This window comes from Aulonocara stuartgranti (assembly GCF_965226115.1).
Source record: "Aulonocara stuartgranti genome assembly, chromosome: 22".
Lineage (NCBI taxonomy): Eukaryota > Metazoa > Chordata > Actinopteri > Cichliformes > Cichlidae > Aulonocara > Aulonocara stuartgranti.
Window position 1 is genome coordinate 16,771,058 of NC_138957.1, and position 10,157 is coordinate 16,781,214.

The following is a 10,157-nucleotide window of genomic DNA, read 5'->3' on the forward strand; positions in this document are numbered from 1 at the left end:
TTCACTTGTTATTACTTCATGTCCGTCGTGTCTTAATGCAGCAGATGTCCACAGTAGTTGACGACCTTCTCTCTCCCTTTAACCACCACTGATGAGAATGAATGTCCTTTCCTTGTCGATTAGAATGAAATGTTCCATACCTTTTCTGACCGTCACATCAAACCATTAAGCCAGCTGCATGATGATTATAAAGTCTCTGTCTAGAAGACCCATAGAATGGCACTGAGTTGCTCCGTGAAATGTCTTGTCAATCCCAGACGAATAGCAACACAGCTCCGTGACTCGTCCTCGTGGTTCCGTGGTGCAGGATGGCAGCAGGATGATGCGGGGGATCAGCTCTTACTGTAGCATTCCAGCCGGACTTTATTCAGACGATGCACTCAATGATCATTACGGATGGACCATGGTGGGGTATTCCAACCCATTTATTCACAAATTGCCATAGACACATCGTAAGAGCTGTTTGCCTTCCAGCTAGATGCTAATTTTAAGATGGATGGAAAACGATAACCTTCTCATTAATCCTTTCTGTGGCAAGCAGTTGCGGTACGATCTTCCTTCCCGGAAGTTGCCCGTTCCGAATTTCAAAATAAGAGTCTAATCTATATTATAAGGTATAATTCGTTCAGGGATTTAACTGTTTGAAAAATATCAAATAAACAAATAATCTGGGTCATTTACAAACAGTGCCCAGTATCTCACATGGCTTGACCAAGGGGGCAACCAGAGGCTACAAAAGTAAGCGAGTAAAATACAAAAATGTAAGAGAAAGGACTCAAACCTCTGTTGTGTCCTTTCTCTTTCTGGTTGAAGGTTGTGTTGTTCTTCCTTGAGGAAATAAATGCTAAATGTGCGTCTCATTGCACTGCAGAACAAAGCTGAGGGGGTATCCACTGAGCTCAGAATGAAGAGTCAGGATGTGATGAGCTTGAAGCAGAAATTTTAAACTAACGCATTCTTGAAATATGTTGTAGCTTTATTGCTCCAAAGCACAAACATCAGTTTAAAACTGAAGCCTCTAAAATTGTGAGATATTTATCTTTTCCTCTTGTTTTTTGAGCATTGCTCCAAAAGACTAGGCTTTGTATCCTGTCTGGTACCCTTAAGCTTTTTTATATTATTTATATTGCTTGGCATTATTTTGGGGAGTTTGTTTCCTTTTCAGCAGGTGATGGATTAAAGTAAAGGAGTAAAGTTTTCTTGGTTAAAAAAGGGTTAGGGTTAACTTTTTTTTTTTTTTAAAAGCTCAGTTTCCAAATCAAGAACATCATTTGGTTTTATCATCACAAAGTTTGATCAGAAACCTTTAAACCTTTCAAGCTATTGTATTTATGAACAGAGAGAATGAGACACGTGCACACAAGCCCTAGAAAAGCATAACCTCCTTGGCAGAAGTAATATTTTCAACATATCAACGATTTTGCTCCATTAAAGATAACAATTTGAATACAAGCCACAATTATAGCTAAATATTTTTTTTGTGTGTGTGTCACTGTAGTTTTCTGCAACACCAGCTTTATCTATCAGCCGGCGCACATTCATCACAATGAAAACATACAGCTGAGGACTGTCTGTGGATGGAGATGAATAAAAGTTGGACCAACAGAGGTGTCGTCTGAACGAGAAAGAATAAAAAGCAAAGCATGCGTTATCTTCAGTTCAAGGGGTACTTAGGAAAGCAGTAATGTAATTTGCAATCACGAGCACTTCAAATGGCACCTTTTAGAAGGTCAGCGGCGAGAGAGGACTAAACAGTCCCGTGTGGCACAATCAGACTGAGGAAAAAAGGCCTCTTGAGACTAGTGGCCTTTTAGGTTAACGGCATGTTTGCGAATCAATATCTCAATTCAACTGTAAATGGCATCACATCACCCTTTTCATGAAAATTAGTGATGGCATCGATCAGTGCCCAGACCTCAATGGGAAAAGAAAGAAACAGCTCATGTGTTTTGGGGCGTTTTTCTGCAGTTTTGCGGGTCATGAGGTGCAGGCAAAGACAACCTGCAAACATACTGGGACACAGATGAGATGAGTTAATAACAGAATGGGGACAATGGGGCGACAACCTACTTTAGTTTGAGTAATAGGCTTGCTCATTAGGAGTGACAAGGGTTCCCCTGCAAGAATTCAGAAACATGGGATAGTCATGAAGCTTAAAGATCAGCTTTTAAAGGATGATTCTGAAAAAAGTCTCTGCATCCCTTCACCTCTCCACCCACCCACCCACTCTATTTGAAATTTCAATTTTCCCCCTTTTTCCCCCCTTGAATGGTTGGATGCCTTTCCTGCAAGGAAACTGTGATGAAACAGAATACTAATAAGATGACAAAATGCAATGCATGCAACCTATACAACTGATAGAAACGATACACTGAAATCACACATGCAGATCTGCATCTGTGCACGAGGGTATGTCGAAACGAGGCAGAAAGCAGTTGGGAGACAGCCGTGTTCTCGCTCGTATGATGGCAGATGTCATTCTGTGTCTAGAGACAGCTTCTCCCTGCAGTTTTTTCATTTGGAAGGTTATGCAAGCTGGCATTTAGAATATGGCAGGATATCATGTTTTATGTGCTTATCACACAGATTTATTTATTTATTTAGTTAGTTATCAGAGTCCCAGAGGTCACCAGGCTTCCAGATCTAATGAAAGTCAAGAAGCCTTCTCTGATCACTGCCCAGAGTCATCTGTAACCTCATATCAACCAGATTTGTCTTTTCAGTAACTTTTTCTTGGCTTTTAAATGTGACTGTTTTATTCGCTGGTAGAAACTCGTAAATGTCAATGTCAGTAACTTTGTATTTATATAATTATTACCTGAAAGAAGGAAAGTAACACCTTATAATAATATCTTTAAAATATAATATTAACAAAATGTTTGTGTCGGGTTAGATGGAGTGTTGGGTTTGGTATTGAAATGCAGATGATAAGAGGCCGACCAATTAACAGGAGGTGAACCAGGGCTCTACAGGCCTCAGTTAACATGTTAAATGTTAACTTTTGTGACAGTACAGTTAGAACATGACTGAACTGGCTCGTTTGAAAGGGTTGGCAGAACAAAGCCCCTCTCCTCTCTCTGAAAAGAACTTGGCAGCACAGCTTAGGTCTGCAAAGTTGCATCTGAACAAACCACAAACCAGCTGAACGTAATAACCACAGATGACAACACTCAGGACAGAAAAGTAGCCTTTAAATGAAATGAACAGAGAAGACATGAATACTAATACATGGCAAGACATATGACACAACAGACAAGGAAACATAAAGGAACCAAAGGAACCACAGAGGGAGGAAGAGATAGAGAAAGAGTAAGGGAACTAAACACAATTAACAAACTCAAAGTGGGAACTAAGGCTAATTCAGAGCTAATGCTGCAACGAGTAGAACTCAGAGGCTACAATAAAACTGAAACGCCATTGTGCTAACAAAGCAAACATGAACCAGAACACAGAAGCAAAGCGCTACAAAACCACAAAGTTAACAACAGAAATTGACGAATAGCAAACTCAAAACAAAAAAAGTTCAATAACAGAAAAGTTATTGAATGACAGAAAAGCTCAAACACAAATCCCAAACTCAAAGAATTCACCAAGAAATGATCACATGCAGAAAACTCCCAGGACCACGATGGTTCACTTCGTTACAGATGGTTTATTTTAAATCCAAAATAAAAACAACAACTGGTGAAGTAATTCATTACAAACTACACGTGGCAACAGTGCAAAATTACTATTCATTCTATTTGGCTTAAAGGAGACCCTTTATGCTCACTTCATATGTTTATCCTCTACAGTAGCTTTGCATAATTCATAATTCAAAATAATCCTTCTTATTCTTGGGCTTGGTGGAGCCCATCAGTTCATCTGCTGTTATGGCTCCTCTCTCTGTGAGCCAGATTTCCTCATTTTTCCCCTCATTTTGGCTCCTCCTTGAAACTAAAGGTTTGATCAGTGAGTGGGCGGGGCTTCTGGGCTCTCAATTACATTATGCAAGCCAAGAGTAGAAAAAACTTTTTGAAACTGACCATTCAGAGCAGTCAATCATTCTGGTGCATACAGTGACCTCATAAATAAAGACTTTCATTATGTATAATAAGAGCATCAACCACACCGTTGTAACAGTGTGCATATATAACCCAAAATAAGGAAGCTCATAATAGGCCACTCTTAACTTGATTATGCTAATAAAGAGGTAGTTAAGCTGAAAGAAACCCATTAAAACACATCCTTATTTACTGTAAATGTCATGAGTATTCCTTTTTAAACGTTTTATTGTATAATTCATCTAACAGTAAATAGTCAGGCCACCATAATTTGTAATGAGCTGACTTTTATATTCTGGCATAAATCGCCCTCATTTTCTCTCTGCATTTGTCTATTCTGTCCTAGTCCCTTATCCAAATCTCACATCTTATTAAAACACTCTTAATTATGAATAAAAGGATTTAGGCTCACCCTGAACGGCATGACCATTTATTGCTCATGTTAAGCCTGATATAATCAAAATTTACAAGGCAGTCAAAGCTAAAAGAGCAGCAGAGTTCTTTTAACTGTGGTTCAAAGCAATATTAAGTATGGGAATCAAAATTGTTTCTCCTGAGACTAACATCAGGAAGCACAATATCATCCTCTTGATCTTTCCTAAGGCATGTATTCCTCTACATTTCTCCCCACCATCATCTGACTCATCTATCGCTCCGTTCTCCTGAGAAATCATGCTAATCAGGGCAAGCGAGATATTGTTAAGCCTCAGCAGCATCCAGAGAGGTGCAGTGCAGAGATAGGTTAGCACTTCTCATTTTCAGCTAATTATAGCCTTGTCTCATCAAATGGCATGCATACTTAGGTGACTGGGGATTATCCTCAATAGTTAACATAGGTGGGTTCAGGGAATATGTTTTTTCCATATATGCAGAGCAGCCATTGCATAATTTATCCAACTACCATTTATCCTTTTTTACCTAAATGTTGACAAGAAAAGCTGGTAGCGTGAACTAACTTGGGATACTGGGAATTTTCACACTAAAACACTGTTATAACACCGTTATAAAACAATAATGCACAAATAAATTTAGAAATATGTCAAAACTCTGTTTAAAACTAAAAATACAAGATGCTGGTTTAGCTCAGTGGGTGAGCAGGCGACCACTGTCGAATAAAGTGAAATGCCAAAAAATAAAACAAAAATGAAACAAAGAAACAAAGAGCTGACACGCTGGAGTTCTCTGCGAAAGAGTCTGAAAATCATTCTGTCACTGCTAATGAACATTAACATAATATTCAAATAACTGTGATTTGGCATCTTACTTCTACCACTACTGCTGCTAATAACATTAAAGATAAAGTATGCTCATCATAAAGACTCATAGTCAATCATACAGTCAGACATTCATTCCAACATACACGGTACATGCAAACTATGTCCCAAACAATGGCAGAAAGAATTAGGGAAAAACTAACCAATCAAAATGAGTTTTCAGCTGTTGTTTAAAGATTCAGCCGACCTGACAGGCTGAGGCTCAAATATGTGTTTTAAAGTAAGAGCACAGAACAATAAAGAGAGCTTGATCAGATGATCTGAGAAGTCAGTCGCAGTGATCAGGTCTCAGTAGCTTTGATTTTTAAGCAGGAACCTGTCCTGCTTATAAAAATGCGCTTTAATATTAACATTTTTAACTGCTTTTTTCTTCTTCTTTTTTTTGTAAAACAGGGAATTTATTAGAAATAATTAGCGGTCAGAAATGAATCAAGCTAACATTTAACCACCAAACTAATTGTTCTTATCACAAAGAAAACATCTAGCTGTAGCATTTAACATTAGTGGTGTTCTTGAAAGTACCAGCACCTGGATAGTTCCCACAAAATACACCAGAAAAAGCTCAAATTGACATTTTTTCCACACTTTAACTATGAGATATGCCACTTTAGCCATTTGTACCTATGCTATCGAGCAGTGTATTTATCTTCACCGTAAGTAATGACTTTGTATGCAGTATTCAGACTAGAAAACAGTACCCACTGTACCAACAAAAATAGCACTTTCTATAAAATGTTAACAATTTCTTCTAATTATTACAGATACTATATAATAAGTTCTTAAGAATCTTAGAGTCTGTTAAATTGGGAGCTATAAACGTCCTCACTGCAGTACTGTTTACCACAGCACGTTCCAATCTGTTGTGGAGATTTCAAGCACCATTTGAAAACTCTTAGATATCTCAAGAGGATGAAAAGACATCTGTGCAAAGTGCAAACTGTACTGTTTGTGAAGAACGGCTCAGGGACTGTGCATGCTGATCAGTGCAGCCAGGCTGTTCTGCATCCACGCAATTCACTGAAGATGAATGCCAGTTTCTAGACATCCAGAAGCCTTTCTCCACTCTAAAGATCTTTTTAATAAATCTAATCCTCTCAGATACACAAAGACACCTGAGACTGGTGCACACAGTTCAATCAATATCCTCCCTTTCTTTGACTCATGTCAAGGTCATGCATACAGCAAAGCCGTTGGCTGAAACATAAAAAAATGACTGCTGGGGCATTGAAATGCATTATGGCAGAGGGGAGCTTAAAGTTTTATGAATTTATAAGATATTGGATTGGAATAAATTAACGTCACGAAAGTCATTCTAATCTCTTATATCATATTAGCTGTCTCCTACGATATTGGCACAGAGCTAGGTGAGCGATGATGTATGAGGGGATAAGAAAAGCTCATCACTGCTAAACAGCACCTCTAGGATTTTGCAAATATTGAGAAACTCTTTTCTGTCCCATGCAGCGCAGATGGATGTGTCAGTAAGCCCGTGTTATTCAACCCACAAAGAAGATTTCTTTCCATTTTATGGTGATTGCGTTAAAAACTCTTCAAAGGAAAACATCTGTCTGTGTTTGCCTGCTGACGTGTACCACTTTTAGGCTGGCAGTGTTAAAAGATGGTCATGAGATGCAAAAAAGAATCAGCGGTTTTCTTCTTTTAGACTGTTTTCCTATATTTAGTATGTCTTTGTGTCGAAGCGTGCGAATCCCATGAGCTTGGCAACCAAAAGCATGAATGATGACTGTTGTTTTTATGTTATGAGAAGAGATCCAGAGCACATACAGATGAACACGCAAGAAAAGTTTCAAACAACATTGAATTTCATTAAAGCTAGTGCAGTCTCGACATAATATGAGTCCCTGTAGAATATTTTTAATTATGATAGCTGAGCCCACCTCAGCTATCATAGAGAGAACAGAAGGACACCCCCTGTACAGGCTGCCAGTCTTTTGTAGGACTAACACAGGTAAAAACAACCATTCACACTGATACTCGCACCTGTCCTGAATTTTTAATAACCAGTTAACCTATGACCTGCCTCAACCCACTACACTATTCTCCCTTGCTAGGTTTGTTTCCTCCATAAAATCCACAACCTGCACACAAGACACTGTGTACTTGTTGGTCCAAGCAGCCTCTCCATCATCAACAGTTCTATGTCCACAGGGTCCAGTGAGTCTTTTAAAATTAGACTTAAAACTAATCAGTCATTTGAGTCCATCTGATTGCTCTTTGTGTTTCCTGTGACTTATTTGGACACAACTGTATATGTTTAGCACCCACTGACACACATTTATTTATTTCTTTTCTATTCCCTTGGTGGTTTTTTGTATTTTTTTTCCCATTCTACCTTTTTTTTTTTTATAACACTTTGATTAATGTGAGTTGTTTTTTTAAATGTGCTTTATCCATCCTCCTTCCCTGAAGGAGGAATACTAAAACAAGAGACACAAGAAACTGACACAGATTCATATTCATAATGTAAAGGAAAAAATCAGTCATATAAAACACCCTACATTTATCACAGCTTCAGACCCATTGCATGAGAATCAGGCACTCAGATTAGAACCTCTGACATCCAGAGCCTGTGACTCTCTTTGCTAACAAAGTCTTTTGATGTCAGTGTGGCAAGATATGAAGAAATCTCTAAAGTTGTCAGGAAAAAATGGTAGGGGTCTGGCATTCGGGGATCTAAAAATTATTTGAAATGAATGAGTCGCTGTAGGGAAAAGTGACATTTCTGCTGCTCTGTAGTCTGAGTGCAGATTTGACCCCTTTAATGCAAAGAGAAGTTTTCAAGCACTCTCAGATATTATCACAGGATCTGCAGGTCACTGCTGCTGTTGGTGTCTAAGTTTCAGAAAGAGACTGCACAAATTGGATGGTTTTATTGTCTGAAAATAATATTAAGCTTGCTATTGAACATACAGGCGAAGACTGCTTACAATAATGTTGTCTAGACATAATAAAAGATATACTTTTGTGGTTATAATAACAGAGGATCTGTTGGGCATGGACAAAAACAGCTTTTCCAGGGAAGATGTTTGTGAAGCATGTTGGAGGAATTGTTGGTTTGGGGTTACTTTGTTGTGGGTAATGTGTAGATTGCAGTCACTTTGATTCAGTTTCACATCAAAGAGCTTTCAGATCTTTTGAGCCGATCTGTCTGAAAGTTTAAGGTGAAGAGGAAGTGGACCTTTTACCAGCATCATAATCCTAGGCACTGCAGCAAATCCACCATGAAATGGTTGAAAAAAAGGACAAATGGAGAGTGATGGAATGGCTTATAGTGGTCAAAGCCAAGATTTAGATCCCAGTGAAATTTTGTGGGATGTTTGTGCATCTGACTGCTTTCAGTCGTGAGAAGTAAGAGAAGGAATTCTGCTTGGAAGAGAGGTAAAAAATTACAGTGATCTGAAGTCAGAGACTGGTGGACAGTTATGCAAAATTCCTGCAGGTTTTTTTCCTGCAATTCAGGGACAACATAAGCTTTATATTGCATTAAAAAAAAGAAAAAAGCCGAGTTACTTTGGCTTCTTTCGATATATGACTATAACTCTTTAAATACTGTCACCTCACAACGGGCTTGAGGCACACAGACTAAAGCCTGATGTGGATATACTTACTTATGAGAAAAGCTTCCCTTTGTTAGTGGGTTTGTCAAATTTTAAAGTGAGTTACATAGCCTATGAAAATTTCCCTGCAGGGATACACACTTGACGATATGCTTTAGAGCACCGCGTCAAATATGTGACTCGGACGGCAGTACTAGCCTTCCAAAGGCTCCAATTTGTCCCACTGGGTGTCTTTGGAAATTGTGAAAACTGCAGTGAAATAATTACATTTTTAAATAAAATACACTGCTTTTCGTTTTATTTTGTCAGCTTTACTACACACGAGTAAAGAAAGTCCACATATTAAAGTTTTGTGCTCTTCAAAGCAATCTTGTATACGGAATGAGAACAGAAAAAAGAACATGTTTTTTTGGAAATCGCAATTATTTTTAATGAAGATTTCTCAAATTGTTCATCCGTTAAATGAAAAGAATAATTTAACAAAGAAAACCCAAAACAATACCTTCTGTCGTCTGGAAAATATCAAGGGGAATTGAGTAAGTGGTGTCTTTCTCTGATGCTTATGCTTTCTTAAGTACTTCTTGACAGCTAAAGAATGGAAACAGTTTAGATGGGTGTTGTTTTATGCAGAGGTTTTACTGGTCTGGCCCACGTGAGATCAAACTGGGCTGTATGGTATGGCCCATGACATAAAGTAAGTTTGACAACCCCACTGTGGACACACTGTAGGGTACACAGACAAATTAACATCAGACTATTTTTGTGTGGGCCTTTCAAGTTGTATTCTATAACATATGTGCAACCCTGTTACTGAAACCTATTCAGTGTGGAAAATAAAAAGACAAAACAGGGAATTACTTGACAATAAAAACATTATAAAAAAAATAAGTGACATGATTTAGGCAATTACTAACACCATGTATAGTATAAAGGTCAGACCTCTATGACATATTTTGTATTTTTCCAATGTTTTCTTATAAGATTGAGTGTCACTCTAACAATTACACTACATTTACTACATTTATATTCCATTTCAACTGCCAACTAACAGTGATTTGCAACACTGTACATAAAAGAAATGTATAGAAAAAAACATCACAAACATATAAATATTATTAAACAACATGTTATTTTTCCTGAGTATTTATTTGTCACACCTTGAAAAGTTAAGGTAGATTTTGAAAGTTGCATAAATTAATCTAAATTAATTATTATTGTAATGTATTGAAACTGAATGGATATTCAGTATGACAGTAACAGGG